The sequence below is a fragment of the Ambystoma mexicanum genome, chromosome 12, assembly GCF_040938575.1.
Source record: "Ambystoma mexicanum isolate Mex_15411 chromosome 12, UKY_AmexF1_1, whole genome shotgun sequence".
In the NCBI taxonomy this organism is placed as follows: Eukaryota; Metazoa; Chordata; class Amphibia; order Caudata; family Ambystomatidae; genus Ambystoma; species Ambystoma mexicanum.
Genome location: NC_090936.1, coordinates 519,723,785 through 519,741,194, shown reverse-complemented (window position 1 = coordinate 519,741,194; position 17,410 = coordinate 519,723,785). Strand labels below are relative to the sequence as shown.

The 17,410-nt window shown below is 44.6% G+C and overlaps 1 protein-coding gene across 1 annotated transcript in view; it reads left to right on the top strand.

Moving 5' to 3' along the window:
• The window catches only part of LOC138513733 (uncharacterized), a 440,991-nt gene that overhangs the window by 163,466 nt on the left and 260,115 nt on the right, over positions 1 to 17,410 (top strand). The gene's annotated exons all lie outside the window — the stretch shown is intronic.

Below are 17,410 nucleotides of genomic sequence, written 5' to 3'. Positions count from 1 at the left end.
ATGTTTCAGGTGGATCGTTTTAAACGAAAAGGAAGTCAAATCCTGTGAGTCTTCATGGAGCGGATTTGAAAAGAATGCATTCTTTAAATCTATGACTGTAAAATATTTGGCCTTATATGGGATGTTGCACAATATTGTTGCAGGATTTGGAACTAAAGGAAACTCTGTTTTGACAATATTCTTTAGAAGGCGAAGGTCCTGTATAAATCTCCACAACCTGCCCATCGATTTTCTCACTGGGTACACAGCCGTGTTACATTTAGAATTGAATGGCACCAATATTCCTTGCTTAATCAAAGTGGAAATGGTCTCAAATATACCTTTGTCTGCCTCTCTGGACATGGGGCATTGCTTTGCATGCAGCAAAAGTGATCCTGATTAAAGCTTGATTTGACCTGCTCCTGCTCCTTTTAATAAACCCAGGCCATATGGACTTGTGGTCCACAAAATCTTTGGCACAGTCTCCAATTCTTCCTGGAAAAATAATGGTTTCTTTGTTATCAATGACATTCTCTGCAGTATTTCTCTATTCTCTACGTTTTTCCAATAAGTAGGATTTATGAAAAATACTAATTCATCATCTGAATACTCATCCTTAAACTTCTCTTCGTCTGTCAAATCTGTCACTCTATATCCTTCACTGAGGTCTATCACTGTTCTCCATCCTCTTCCCCCATCATCTGTCCCATGAAGAACCACCCTTTCCTCTCTGACCACCACTGCTTGTCCAAGGGGACAATCTGGCCTTCTTCACCATCCATATGGATTTTGGCTCTGAACAAAAACTCATCAGGTATTCTTAATAGTTTACCTATCAATCTGGGTAACCACGATAATAAAACAGTCACTCCATACAAATATACTTCTGGGTCCAAAGGGAAACCCCTCGTTATGCTTTCTGACCTGTAAAGGCTAATCTAAACTCTCACATTCATATAATGTATCCCTGGAGTGGAACACACTGTTCCATCATCAGTAAAAGATATCGCCATGTTAAGTTTCATTATTAAGTAATTCTCTAATATGTCAATTGGCGTTTACCTGGAATATAATAATAGCATAGACATGTTGTGTTCTCCTATAGATATTGGTAATTCATCTGTGAAAGGAACTAAACTCATCACCCTAGAGAATCCCTACGCATTTATTGCAATACCTGACATGAGATATTTCCCCTCACAGACACAGAAACAAGTTGAGCCAGTGTCCACAAGAAATTAAAATGTCTTGCCTCCTATCGTCACCTTGACAATTGGTTCCTCTTGGGGGTCCGGTGTCACTGATAGTACTGAACACATCAGGTCGCTCTGTGGACTGTCCTATTGTAGATATAAATTAATCCCTGTACCTGTGAAAGGATTTTCTCCTACCACAGTCACACTCCCTAATTTGGGTGCAGGTACTTGCTGGACTCCTGTAGTCCTATTCCATTGTGGCACCATGGCCTGCTGTGTCTGTGCTTGCTACGTTTGTACCTGTTGTGCTTGCATGGGCACTTGCTGTGATTGCCCTTGTGGCGATTGCATTTGTAATGGCGCTTGCTGTAATTGCAGCACATATGTCTGGACATGCATGTGATCTTGGGCATAATATTCCTGGGTTTCTGTATTATATTGCAGAGCATATCCCATCCCCACTCTTGGAGCTTGCCAATTTTGCTACATGCCTCCTCTGCTTCTACATGTTCTGGCTATGTGTCCTATTCTTCTGCAATTCCAGTATTGTTGTGGCTGTATGCCATTAAATCCTCCTTTTCCCTGAGTGTGAAATCCACCTCGTCCTCCTTTAGGCCCATTTCCTCTTCCTATTGGCCAAATAATGTACCCACTCTGATCTGTGGGATACACTACATTGTTTTGCTGCACTGATTGCATCATCTGAGTCACCCCACCGTCATTAGTTGTCAAAACTGCTCCCTCTATGGCTATTTTTGACAACTTCTTCTGGACTAATTTCATTCCTCCTGTTTTCTACACTCTGCTTTCTTCTTGTTCTCCTCCTGCATTAATCGGCAGTGATGCACGATCGTCAATTGTATTTCTGGCCATGATTTTGCTTCCATTCCCACCTGTTTCTTCATTTACTGTTGTACTCGCTCGGGCAGCCCATGACATAAAATGTGGTCAAATAATGCTATGGTTTTATCCCATGGTTCACACATCTCAAAGCGCCAGCTTTCTTGAGTATCTTCAATGTAAGCAACAGGTTAGTCATCCTCACCCATTTTCCTAATCGCACCCATTTCTGGTGTATTGGGCCATTGCACTCTGAGCTCCCGCCATACATCTGCTCTGCAGTTATTAAATGGAGCTCCATCGTGTGTCATGTTTTGTGCAGTCACACCTGCATATCCTGCTCGCTTCCAAATGTCATCAGCTCTGTCCCCTATAATAGCTGCGAGCAAGCCTTTTATGTCATCTATAGCCAACGTCATTCCTCATGTCCTTCTCTCTAGCCAATAAATCCATTTTCCCGCACTAGCAGTTAAATTCAGTAATTTACATCTTAAATTGTATTTATCCATTTGTGGCCACGGCATATATTGTGGCCGTCCTCCCACTTTCTCTAATAATGCGAATTGTGACAATCCTTGTCCATAATAATACCTGCCTACACTTCTCGTCTTCCAGATGGGGCTAGTCTCGCCCGTTTGTCTCCATCCTGGTAGTGCCCTTAATCTGTTTACTACATCCCCTGTACTGCAGGATCTTGCTTGTGGCCGCTCAGTATATGGTGTCAATTCTGGTGTTCTCTCTTTGGGGTCCTCTAAATCTGACAATGTTACCCCTTTTTCTGCACTCCATTCTTTTGAAAACCTGAGTGCGCTCTCCCTTCATGCTTTAGCTTTCTTCCCTTTCTTTGTCTGACATGATTATGCCCCAGCTTGTAGGACTGTTATCCTTTTCCCCATCATCTAGATCTAGTCTACTTAAAGACAGCGTTCTGTGCTAATCTGTGATGTCATCTGACCTACCTCCCGTTTCTCTCAAAAGAGATCCCTCTACATTCTCTTGGGTTTATGCCCTTCTTTATCCCTCATTTGCCTATATAAATCCCCATGTCTTTTCTCTATGCCTTCTATGTTTCGCACATCAGCCCATGTTGGTATTCTTGGCATTCCTTGCTGCTCCCTGCAGGGTTGTTGGGACACTCCCTCTTCCTCAAGTCATTCTTGTGCTTCGATCAGCACTATGCTTCTATGACATAGATATTCAATCTTGTCATATTTTAGTCCCCAACTTCTATTAATTTTTTCTTTGCTTCTCCTCATCTCCCTTAATTCATCTTCCTCTCGACTTCTTTGTAATCTGCGTGCTTTCATTCTTTGTGCTTCTACCTCTTCTATTCTTTCCTTTTCTTTCTTTGCATCATACCTTCTTCGTTATTCCCTTTGCTTACATTCTCAGTCTCTTCTTTATGTTCTTCTTCCTTTTTTCTTTTCCCACTCTTCTCACTCTTCTCTTTCTCGAACCCCTTCAATGCCCTTAACCAACTTGAGCAACATCTGTCCTCTCATCCATTCGTTCTGTACTATGTCTCTTTCACAATCTCTGTGACTCTCTCTTTCTATATTACCCTCTGGCCAGACACACTCCACTGCGCACACCCAGGATGTTCTCATCCCCTTTTCTAACCCTCTCACAACTCCTCTCTTTTGGAATGACAACCTTCTGCTCTCCTCCCACCTGATGCTCTCTGTCCCCCTGGTGAAGCCAACACCAGCACTGCCATCCACCTTCTCGGTCATCCAGCCCATGAAGCGTGTGTCAGTGGAGTCTTTCAGTGCTATTGTCTCTCCTCCTCCTATGCCTGCAGCTGACTCACACTCTGACTCATCCCTCTCTAACCTGCATCTCTCTATCTCTAACACTCTTGATGTTCTTGCTCCTGTCATGAGGATCTGTTTGAAGCCTACCTCAAAGTGTAACTCTTTGTATGTCTCTGATCTCACCACCATAAAACGCAAGTGTATGTTGGCTGAGAAGAAGTGGAGAGCATCGGGCGCATCCTCTGAAAAACTGGCCTGCCACCTGCTGCAAAGGCAATACAGACTCTGTCCTGTCCAAGAATAGATCTTACATCCAAGACTGTGTCTCTGCGGCCTCTAACAACACAGCCAAACTCTTCTAATCTGCAAGAGCTGGCCAATCCTTCTGCAGTCTCCACCTCTCCTGTTCCCTCCCAGTACCTCTGCATGGCCGTGGCTTCTCACTTCACCACTAAATCTCAGGACATCCTGTCCTCTCTCACCACTTCCTCTCCACCTACCTCTCGCAGCACCTCTCTGGCCACCTCTGCCTCTCCTCCACCCTTCTCCTCATGCCCTGTTTTCTCTCCATATGATGTTTCTAGACAAGTCTGATCTATGAAAGTGTCGTCCAAGCAGGTGCTCCCCTGATCCTCCAAAATCATCCAGAACCACATCAACACACTCGCTCCAGCCTTGGCAGATTTCTCCAATCAATCTTTTGATACTGGAACTTTCCCCTCCCCCTAAAGCACTCCCTTCTGCATACCTTCTTAAAAATCCCTCTGCTGATCCTTCCTCTCTGGCAATTTACAGCCCGATCTCACTCTTTTCGTGGACAAACTCCTGAAAAAGCTGGCCAACTACAGCTTACTCTCCATACTGAATCTGTTGGTCGTCTCCTTCAGAGCAGCCAGAAGCACGGAAACTGCTCTCCTGAACACATGTGAAGACCTGCTCTCCAATATCGACTGTAGCCTTCTTTCTGTCCTCATCCTCCTTGATTTTTCCTCTGCTTTTGACATGGCAAACCACGCCATCCTGATCAATCATCTGCGGGACAACCTGGGCATCACAGATCAGGCTGTAGCCTGGTTGACCTCCTTCCTCCTGAATTGACCCTCCAAGGTCCAACTTGGGTCCTTTCCCTCCACCACCTCTCTCTCCACATGTGGTGTTCTCCAGGGCTCTAACCTCTCACCCTGACTTTTCAATGTCTACTTGACACCTCTGGCCCACCTCATTTCTACCTTCTCTTCTAACTATCAGTGTTATGCTGATGACACTCTGCTCTCCTTCAAGCTCTCCTTAGCCTCCTCTTCTCTCTCTCATTCCGGACTGCCCGCGATTCAGGAATGTTGAGCCTTGAACGATCTCTGCCTTAATACCAGCAAGACTGAGATCCTTCTCTTTGGGACCCCTGCTCCTGCTTTCCCTCTGGCAACCCTTCTTGAGCCCTCTCCCTGCGCCTTCCTGTGAGGCAAAAAAAAATGGTGTCCTCTTCAACTCCACTCCCTCCTTCTCTCCTCACTTCAGACCTCTCTAAGAAGTCCCACTACATCTCTCTCCTTGGCTGGTGCTTCCCTTTGGAATATCCTCCCTGCCTCTCTCAAACTTGAGCAGACCACCTATTTATTTGTACGGCACCGAAGCCCGCAGGCATCAGGGCGTGCAAACACAGGAAATGGGAACAACAAAAAACAGTGCAGGTGACCAACGTGGGTAAGAGAGTCAGAAGCGGGGTGGGTTCTATTTCAGAGAGGCATGGCTATAGAGAGGAATAGTTGAAAAGGACAGAGGCAAGGCATTGCTTTTTTTCACGGCCTTGAAGGGGAAGGATCTGCCTAGACAACTGGAGAGAGAGAATTTAGAGATGTTAACCGGTGCCAAGGCACTGGAGTGCAGCTTCCTTGTGGCTCATTAAAGGACACCAGTTCTTTAATATAGACTGGGACAGTACGATATAAAGCTCTATGGGCTAGAGAGGCAACCTTAAATTCTAGCCGGAGGCCACAGGGAGACCATGGAGAACTCGCCGGCTATCAGAAATATGATCTCTCCTAGCTTTCTTCGTGATAATGCGAACTGCATAATTTTGAAGAGTCTGGAGGTCCTGGATGTTTTTCTTGTTGGTCCCAATTAGTAATGAATTGCCATAGTCCAATCTGGACATCACAACCACACGGGCCACTGAGGAGCAACTACGTGCTGACAGAAAGGGATGCAGGTTTCTCAGCAGCCTAAGGTAGTAGGAATAATTCTTTACTGTCTGGTTGATATGAGCGTCTGCAGTAAGCAGAGGATGAAAATAGAAGTCGTGAGAACACTCTGTGACAGGAATTGGACAACCGTGAATGGAGAATGATTGGGAGCTGGGGCCTAATTTTGCTTGAGTGCACGTGGTGCCAAAAACCAACAGCTCGGTCTCCTCCCCATTCCAACACATCCAGTTTTTGCTCATCCAGGTCTCAACGTGAAGATAGATGGTCTGAAGAAGGACAGCGTCCTTGGCATAATGCCCCATTAACTCGAGAACTAGCTGGGTGTCTTCAGCATAGTTCGAGAAGTGCTCTCTAAGCTAATCCAACAGGTAACCAAAAGGTTGAATATAAAGGTTGAAAAATAGGGGGCGCATACATGCTCCCTTAGGGACCCTGCAGAGAATGGGGGTAAGAGGGAGAAGTGGCTTCACCCCAACGTACTCCAGAGGTACGATTCTGGAGAAATGATATTGCCCATAGAATTGAGTCAATAGTGCAGTGACAATGATTCTCTAAGGCGAGCAGAAGTTGGTCATGGTCAAGAAGATCAAAGGCCGCTGATAAATCCAGTAGAACCAGCATGCCAGAGCGACCTCCATCTGAGATTCTCAACATGTGCGTCTGCAGGGTTTGGGTATGTTTGCCCGTGTGCAAATTGCCTGCGGCAATTTGGCTGAAAAACATTTGCACGCATACCCGATTAGAACGTAGATGTATTTTATGCATGTAATACAATTGCAACTATTTATGTTTGTGTTTTTGAAATTTTGTGCGGGAATAAAAATGAGTTTTCCTGCACACAATTTCAAACACATAAACATAAATAGGTGCAATTATATTACACACAAATTATTTCTATTTGTGTCCCCCGCCTCTATTGTTAAGGATGCAGGGGACACTCCTGCAACCCCCTTTTGGCCTTCTTACATGAACATGAGGAGCGGGGTACACCCCCGCACCTCATGTTCAGGTAAGTGGCGTTAGCCTATTTGACCTAAAACGAAAAAGGTCAATTTGGACCAGATGCAAAAAAAGGTCAATTTTGTCATTAAGTCAAATGTTTTAGGTCAAATAGGCTAATATTCATCTGCAGATCTAACGGAGCGGTCTCGGTACCGTGGCGGGGTCTAAAACCAGACTCTCTAGGATGCAGGATGTTGGTCTTCTCCACAAAGGCTTGTAGTTGGTTTCTGGCACATTTATCAAGCATCTTGAGGAGAAAATGACAGTTGGAGATGGGTGCAGGTTACCAGGGTCACTTGGATCCAGTGCTGGTTTTTTAACCAGACGGGTGATTACTGGCAACGGAGGAGTTGACAAATCATATCAAAAAGGGTGCAAAGATATCCTTGAAGTCCAAGTAAAAATTAGGGGGAATTTTGTTCTCTGGACACTGGGAGGGGCACATAGTCGAGACGTGGCCATCATGTCGGCTAGAGAGACGGGAACAAAGCTAAACATATGCTCTGATTTATTGATTGGAGGAACATGAAGAGGACAGAAAGGTAGATGTTTATCCACCGAAGGTTTAGCTCTAATTTTGTTCTGTGCCTTGTCCACCTTGGCTTCGAAGGCAGTCTGTATATCGGCACAGACTGGGTCCGTGGGAGCTATGGCAAAGGAAAGAGTACTGGGTTTCTCTAAAGGCTTCACAATCTCAAAAAGAATTTTAGAACTGTTGTTTGCTTCCTCGATTTGTTTGTTATAAAATGTTTTTTTAGCTTCGTTAATAGCTATCCTGTAGTCTTTGTCCAAGATCTTCCACTGGGCTTTGTTGTCTTCTAAAGGACATCTAAGCCATTTGGCCTCAGCCTGACGTTTTTAAATTTTCATTTCGCACAGATCCCGTGTGAACCATTTCTGGTGAGAAGGATTATCGCGAACAAATTTACTACTAACCAGCGCCACATGATTCAGCATGGAGAGCATAGGTTTTTAAAGTTGTCAATAAGAATAGGAGGGAGCAGATCAGATGTGGCCGACATGATGCTGTCAAGACAGTCTTTCAGGTCCAGCTGTGTAATCTTCTTAAAGTTCTGATTTATGACACTTTTCTGAGTTTAGTGGTTTAGGAGATGGACCAGGAGTAAGAATTGTAAAGGAGACATGATGGTGGTCGTACCAGATGCAACGGAGTGTGTCCATCACATTGACTTCGAGATTATTTACTCCAACCCAGTCAAGGGTGTGACCCCTAATATGAGTGGGCGCACTATTAAGGACATGGAATTCGAGGTTATTTACCGCCTTCTCTAGAATGGCTGCTTTCTTGTTGGCGACGGTTGAAGTCCCCAACTAGCAAGGTGGATCAGTTAGGTCCTTGTAATTTATTGAGAAGGTGGAAAATATCTTCATCAGAATGAGGTGTTTCAGCTGGAGGACGATAGGTCAGGACACAGTTAATGCAACTATTTGTTGTTGGTTTGAGATTCAAAACCTCACACGCCTTGAAGGAGCAAGGTGATTGAAAGAGATTAAGGACATTTTCTGCTATAATAGCTACCCACCCCACCCTGCCACCCACCCACCCCGGCAGAAAGGAGGTTCTGACACAAGATGCTGCAGCCATCTGGGGTGGCCAGTTCAATCAGTGGGCCACTGGCTTCATTTAGCCACGGCTCTATAAGGCACAGTAAGTCCAGGTTTCCTTCCAGAATATAGTCATGAATATTAGTGGCATGCTTGGAGAGTGAGCAGGTGTTAAGCAGAGCTCACTTCAAATTTGTGTTGACCTTATTGGTGATTGCAGTCTTGGCAGGGGTAATATGCAGTGTTGCCTCCAACTGAGAGAGAAGGAAAGATTTATCATCCATCTCGGAGTCTAAGCTGCGAGGCAGGGGTAGAACGCAGGAATTTTAAGCTGTAATTAGTGGTTGAAAGTCACTCGCAGTGGCTAAAGGCAGGGCAGCTGTGGGTATCTAATCTCAAGGAGAGATATTTATTCATGATGGCAAGGCGGTGCGCCTTTTGGGCAGCAAGCAGCAGATTGAGGTTATCTGGGTAACCCATGTTGATATTGGCGGCAGTTTGCCTGTTGCTCATAGAGTACAGGACACAACTGTGCTATGGGATGACTACCGTGAGCAAAAGAGCGGATTAGATCGGAGTATAATGTCTTTCCACACCCTTCCAAGGAGTACCAGGCCACCAACGGTGTTCAGCACTTTCTGTCAGATGACGGAATACAGTGAAATGTACAGCTATTAACACAGAACAGAGGCCGAGCACACAATAAGTGTGCAATATGTTAATTCCTCACAAGGTTTCAAAAGAGTGTACAAAGCACGGAATACCTGAACGGCAGGCTTTACGGGAGGAAAACGCCGACATGACTATTCCAGCGATGACTGGGGAAGACTGGACTTGTCTTAGATGCACCAGGTCACCTGATTTGAGGAGCCGGGGCTGCTCGGAAATAGTCTGCCTGGCCAAGTAGCTCAAGCAGAAAGCACAAAGCCAAATACTGCTTTTAATGTGAGCAGGCCAACCTCACATGCAGCCAGGCACACAATCCACAGAACTTGACAAAAGTACTTCAATTTCAATTAAATTTCACCAAATGCACATTCGGTTATGGCAGCAACAAGATGACAAACACACAGATGCAAAATAAAAAGAACTTGAGTGTGCCCCACAGCAGATTAAGTAGCTGGGGAAGACTGGGCTTGTCTCAGGTGCGCCGGCACAGGTGTGACGGGTCACCTGATTTCAGGAGCCTGGGGCTGCTGGGAAATTGATTTTCCCTGTCCAAGTAGCTCAAGCAGAATGCACAAAGCCAAATGCTGCTTTTAAAATGAGTAGGGTAACCTCGCATGCAGCCAGGCACACAATCCACAGAACCTAAGGTTCCGGAAGACCTTCCTTTTTGGTTCTGCTTTCTCTCTTGCTCTCCTTTGCTGATATACTTGTCCGCTGCACAAAATGGTTAACTGGCCACCCTCTGAACCTTAATGGGCATAGGGCTCCCGCACGACCAGTAGCCCATGCATTGCCTCTGGGTTTACCACGCACTTAGGGACTATATCTGCCAACCTAGAGTCTCTTGCCTCCTTGCACTTACTCGGAGCCAGTCAGCCCAGTGGCACCTACTTGAGCTTTGCCCTGTTGCACTTTCCCCCCTCGCTCCCCTTGGCACTCCCTCCTCTTCCCCCCTCTTGCACTTGCACTATCTGAATGCACAAGGCCTAGAAAGATCATGTGTTTTGTCTTCCCTTTGTCTCCCCATCCTTGTCTTGTCACGTCTAGAAACATTTGTGTACAGGCTTCATATAAATGACTTATCATATCATTGTTATTCCCTTAGCTTTGTCCTTTATTTCTTTCTGCTTCTTTGCTTCTTCCTCTATCTCCATATGTTTATCTTGCCTGTCCTTCCTCTCATCACCCTGTTTACTTTCATCGCCTGTTGAGGTATATTTGCGATTTCTGGTTTTACTCCTTTCCGCATTGTCCTTCCTGTTATAAGCAGGGGGCTCACATGTCGGATTAACATACCCCGCCACTGATTTCAATTCCTTTTAAAGGATAAAATCCCTTCTCTGTGTCTATGCTCTTGTTATCAGGTGGGTAAAAGGGAGCCAAAGGCATTTTATCCTCCCCTTTATGCTGATTAAGCACCCACTCCTTCTCCGCTGGATCTTCTTTCTCACTCTGGCACATCTTCCATAGCTCTAAAACAGCCAACCTTTTCTGCACCTTCTTTTCATTATATGTAACCTGCAAATACGTTGTCATATATCGCAATACTGTTTTTGGCAACAAACCCTCCTGAGGTCATGCCTTATTAGTCGTGCCTCTGACCCATTCCGAATGATATTTCCTTATCTTAGCTGTATATCTTTGTAATGTCCTGCATAAGTGTAGAAGAGTAGTGTCTCCCATGGTGACCAGTCGATTTCAACTGTCTATACTTACCTGTTTTTTTATTCTTCTCTTTATGTTGTCAAGTATACCACACTGATCAATTTGAACAGGCACCATCAATTGATGCTTAATTATCTGAAGATCAAAATGTTTAATCCGCTTTTAAAACTCTACACAACAATGTTCTTTTTGTTCCTTCGTTTACACTTTCTATCAATTATTTATATCTCTTTTTTCTATCATTGATATTTTAACATCTTAAAATCACATTAGTTTTTACTATCGTTTTATATCAACTAGTTTAAACAAAATAAAAACTTTGCACTGACCTATTTATAACCCCACCCGTGCACTTTAATACATTTTTCCCCTGCGTACGCCTTCCTTTACTAATTTTAGTAAATGTATCTCATCTCCTTTTTCCTCCATCTTGGAGCTTGATATGCACTCTTCTTGTTGGCCTTGCCTCAGGAATCCTTAACACCCCTATTTGGAGTCTTATTAGTGCGTACCCTTCCGTCCCCTTGGAGCCGGGATTCAAGGTATCTACTTCGCTTCTTTATAATCCCTAAAATCCTGAGATAGATAAATATATGTATTCACTGAAAAAGTTGCCTGGTTGTTAGTCCATAATGTCCCTTTAACAAAGTTTTTTTTTTTGTGAATTTCATCGTTTTTTACCAGTGCATGCTATTTACCTACAACTTACTACTATCATACTTACCCCAATATAGCAACATTTTTGTCAAATTTACAAAGTTTCACCTTGAAACTCTGCCATTTCCCACCTTCTAGCATCATTCGTAACACTTTTTGCAACTTTTTCCACTGTTTTTGCATCCGTCGACATCTGCGAATGTCTGACATCACAAACCTTCCAGACAGTGCCACGTGACGATGCGCGCAACATGACGATGTGTCCGCGAACGCAGCCACACTTCGCGATTAGGTCCATGATTCGAGGACAGTTCAGAACTGCATTTTCTACTGATCTAAGAACTTTCAAGATCAAAATGTACCCTTGCACAGCTCCTACACCTATTTTTACTCATTATCCATTAACAATCTAGTACAAAGCACATACTTGGAAGAATATTAGCAAAACTGCTATTTATCTTAAAATTGGCATCAGCTATTGCGTTCCCTGCTCCCCACGAGCCACCACCTCCATCAACTGGAGGACCTACACAACAATAAAAGCACAGTACTTCTAAAGATAATGAAGAGGACCAAGAAGATGAGGTATAGGAAGTGCCTACCTCTAGCACCCAGAGAGAACCATGGGTGGGGCAGTTCTTTACCACTGTTGGGAATGTACCAAAAGCTAAAGCTACTAAATTGAAATGCACTGAGTGCAACCTTGTAATCAGTTGCTGAATACCTAGACAGTACTCCTACGGGACAACCTCCATGCACCATGATCTCAGAAAGGTTCTTCCTTTCTTAGCAAGTAGGCTGTCTTCCTCCACCTCATCTTCCTCAACCAATACTGTAACCACACAGCCTACTTCTGTGGGAAGAAGAATCCCACCGGCCACCTTGCAAGCAATAAAAGAGACTGTTGATCCGTATCTTTCAAAGACAACAGTCCTCTGCATATACTACAACACACCACGCTGCAAGGGGAAGCCATTTTGAAGTGCTTTTGAAGCTGTAATCAAGGAGCATGAGAAACGCTGCCCCCTACCTTAGACGTATCAAACACGCAACATCTTCCCTTGTCCACCTGCCCCTCCATATCAGTGCTTGGTGCCTGTTCCCTCATTTCCCTCCCCATCTTACGTTCTAACCTCTCCTGCAAAAAATAAAATACATTAAAAAAAACAACAAAAGAAAGGTTCCTTTAGGAACCACCTTTCATAGTTAAAAGATAGAACTAAAAAAAGATCTTATAGACTCCATCTACTTTACATTTCTCAGTAAAGTGTCATAGACGCAATAAGATTTTCTTACATTTCCATTAGCATTTTGTATTAAGGAAATGGGGATAATGTGGCGTTCATCCCCCGTTCCAAGGACAGAAATGGGGGATAATGGTCCGGCAGCACAGTTTATCAGCCCAAGCAAAGTGAGGGTGGATAACGATGGCTCCAGACTGTTATCTCCCATTCCAGCCCCTGCAAAGGGGGATGAAAGCCATTAGCACTTGAGGTTCCAAAGGTGGGAACCGGGGTGCTAAAAAAAAAAAAGATTTTTCTTCCTACACCGGGATGCCTGCGGGGTCCCGGTGTAGGAAGAAAAATCTTTTTCCAAGCTGCCCACCATGAAAAGGGAAGGTGGGGCTCAGTACACAGTCCCTCTTCACTTTCCATGGCAGCCTGCAGAAGGCAAAGGGAGAACCATATGCCCATGTTACCACAAGCACGTTTATTTTTCCCTTTCAATCCTATCCCACTTTAGAATAACTTTACCACATAGCCGGTCCCAGGTGGACATGGCCACTTTAACCCCATTTATCGTCCCTCGTGGTCATGGCCAGCAGCCAGATTGTTGTCCGGGTGTTGACCTTATGCCATGACCCAGACAATATGGCCACTGACCATGGCCACAGGCTATAGCTCAGTCACCAAAGATATATCACTGTTTTTTGTACCTACATTATGACACTTGTCAAAAAATAAAACACAGACCCATTTGCAAAACCATGCTTTAAGGTCCTTGCCAAGGCTCCTTACATGAGTTTGCTGGATATCGGCCCATGTTTTATTTTTTCAAAAGTGTCAAAATATATGTACATACAATAGTCATATTGTTATCTGTCCCCTCGCCCCCATCTTTCTGCCTGTGATGTTTGCTTTCCCCCCCACACTCCTCTTGCTGCCTGTGTTCTCTCTCCCCCACCCCCTCTTGCTGCCCGTGATGTTCTCTGTCCCCCAACCCCCTCTTTCTGCCTGTGATGTTCTCTGTCCCCCCACCCCCCTCTTGCTACCCATGTTCACTGTCCCCCCCACCCCTCCTCTTGCTGCCCGTGATGTTTGCTGTGCCCCCACGCCCCTTTTGCTGCCTGTGATGTTCGCTGTGCCCCCACACTCCTCTTACTGCCTATGATGTTCTCTGTCCCACCAACTCCCTCTTGCTGCCCGTGATGTCCTCTGCCCCCACACCCTCTTGCTGCTTGTGATGTTCGCTGTGCCCCCCCAGCCCCCTTTTGCTGCCCTTGATGTTTGCTGTGTCCCCCACCCCGCCTCTGGCTGCCTTTGTAAGCCCCATCATAGCTAACCTTTGCAGGAGTTTGTTGTGATACATTTTGGTTTGCCATTACGGACCTGTGACCAATGCTTGAATTTGACTTTTATGGACTCATTTGGGTCTGGGTACTTACCCTTCTGGACTTCTATTCTCATGCTGGATTCCCCTGCATCGCGAACACAGGGTGGCCATGCCATGCCCATCATCATCTTGAATCCTTGCATGCATTGCTGTTCTCTTGCAATATCATGTGTTATTATTGACTTCTGCAACTGCTCACGCTTTCGTCTCTTTCCTCCCTCCTCCCCTACTTCTCTCTATGTACTTACTCTATCAGAATTGTCCTCAGACCTATTATGGTAGCAACCATGTTTGTCTCCTCGCCCTCCCCTCAAATGTTGTCAGGCCTAGTCGGATAGTAGCTTGTTTTGTTCCTTTCCCTCCTTTCTGCTCCCCTGCTCCCCTTCTTCCCTTCCTCTTGTCAATCTCCAGCTCTACCAGAAATGTCGTCAGGCCTAGTACAGTAGTCGCCCGTCTGTTTCCATTTCCTTCCTATTCACCCCCTCCCTCCCTGATTTGTGTCTAAGCTCTTGCACTATCTGAAATGTCGCCAGGTCGAGTACGATAGTTAATTTCACATTCTTATTGTTCATGGCCTCTAAGAATGTTACTGTGTTTTTCTCTTGTCTTGCCTTGCCTTGCAGTGCTTTGAAACTCATTGTGCTATATAAATAAACTATCATATCATATAACTTAGCCCCCACTTGACAAAATCCATTCAGACTTTACACAAACATTCAAGGTTGGGTCTATGATTTTTCTGAAAACTTTTGTCCACATCTGTCAAACAGCAACACAGTTATAAGCCATCTACAAATGTTGAGACCGCCCTCTAATTTAGCCCCCCTTGACAAAATCCCACCACACTTTGCAAAATCATTTATATCTAGATTTAAAATCGTTTTGCGAACTTTTGTGCAGATTCGTCAAATGGCACCACATTTATAAGCCTTTATAATAGCTTGGGACCCACTCTAATTTTGTTACCTCTTGACAAAACAGCTCCACACTTTCCAAAACCATTCAGAATCCGGTCTGGAAAATAATACCACAATTTCATGCAGTTTCATTGAGTGGTGCCAAAGTTATAAGCCATCCAAAAACTGCTTTTCACCAACCCTGTAATGCAGAAATAGGCATAGATGTCCCTGATGTTCGAGAACATCACAGGGCTGTGCTGGAACATCTGGACTGTTTGCAGACTTCGGGGATGAAAAACACCAGTTTTTTGGATTCATACGGCTATATCCCATCCCATCCTCATCACCCGCCACCTCCCCAGAGATTACTTGATGTGTTTGACAAGTGCAATGTTGTGTTTTATAATAGGTTTTTACTGCAATGTTTGTGGACAACGGCGGATGTCCACGAATCCAACATGGCGGGCATTTCCAAAAATCTGATGCATTTCACGCTTTTCACCATCCAATCAGTGGGCACGTACGGCATGTCTGCGGACCTCACGCTGCTTTCTGAACCAATCAGAGGCCCACCCGTGGTCCGAACAGGGAAGGGAGTCCGCGGACCAAACCCAGATATCAAAATTTTTTTTTTACCTACTTCTGGGCCGTTTTAAAATAAAATACTGGACGGGTTTACACCAAATTTACAAAAGCATGCTTTTGAACCAAGCTGCTGCTCCTGCTGCAAATTTGGTGAAAATCCATCCAGCGGTTTGGGCTGTAGACATGAGCACATTTTTTTCCATTGTTTCTATGGAAGAAACAGAAATTTTGGGACCCCCTTACAACTTTGCCCCCCCTTGGTGTAACCACACCAAACTTGTCATAAACATTCAGGAGGGTCCATATACTTATTTTGCAACGTTTGGTAAGGATTCGTCCAAGGGTAGCAAAGTTATAAGCCGCCCAAAAAGTGTTCCTTCCATGAGTTGAGCAACTTAACCATAACTTCAGGGCTGCTACTGCAGGCCCTGTGAAATATATATATAGTTACACCACAGTCCCTCCCCATATTTTTGCCACTTTCAATGTTCTACTTAGGTTTGTGGCTCAGCTCGAGTCCATCAGCATCGACACACCCTCAACAGACCAGTTCCCCTTCCGTTCACGGGGCACCTGCAGGGACCGGACAGGAATTTTGTCAAAGGGGGACCTGCCAACCATATCCATTTACACATGTATTGTCCACAGAAAGCTCCGCTGGCTTCTGGCTATTGGCGGGAGCAGCCAAAAGTCCAAAGATCTGGATCTGGAGCTAGGTGGACTAGACCTGAACCATCTGCACCGTTACCACAGTGTCTCTTTTGCTAGATGGAATTACCAGTAAAGATCTCGGATCAAGTAACGGGACAGACTCAAAGAATATGGCAAAGTTCTACTTCATTCTCAATTTAGTAAAGCAGGGTCAATTGGCAGACATCGGACGGATGCTTGCACACTCGCACACAAACTTGATAACACAGAGGTCTTATACCGTAATATGCATCATCTATGATGTCATTCTACGTGACAAACCATAAAACCCATAATCGGCAGGGATTGGTTAGAAGGAACATGTTTACTTATAGAATTTATATGGGTTAGAACTTAATTGGCTGTCTCTTATCTGTAAGACACACCTTGAACTACCTTTAAATACATATAATACGGATTATAATTAACAAAATGGCAGCGGATTGGTCTATGCAACATTGTATAGCAGGTTGCCCATAGATTGGTTGGCATGCTCACCCAACCTTGGACTTTCAGCTTGTCTAGCAACACTTAAGTGAAACGAAACACAGGTGTTGGAATCATCTCAGTTTACTCCCCACTTTCCCAATAAGTCCATCATCTCATCAGCCCGGCAATGAGTCAACGTTTCCTGTCTGTAGATGACCTTGTAGCTTGCTCTCTGTTCTGGGACATTCAAGGAAGTATAAGCATATCACTATCTTCATCCGAGGCTTAATGAATAGCCCTTGTTTTTGACTTCTGAGTCACATGTGAAGAGACCACACATTTCTCCATTTCGGCCACTTATTTACTTCTATTTGATTTAATTATATTGAGTGTCATGGCTCCTCTGGGCCTCTAGAAACTTGCTCGCTTTACCTTGTATAGCAATTTTACACTTTAAATTGTCCAATACTTGGCTCTTGCAGATGTTTTCTTCTTCTTTAATCTAATGTCTCTTCCATGGTTTATCCGTCTGCCCTCCTTCGTGCTTTGCAGCTATTCCTTAGAAATAGCATCCTTGATCCCAAGCCAAGATAGATTGTGCTTTGTTTTGCAAACAAAGCAGTTCTTCCAGCGTCTCCTGATTCTGAAACCCTGATCTGTTTCTG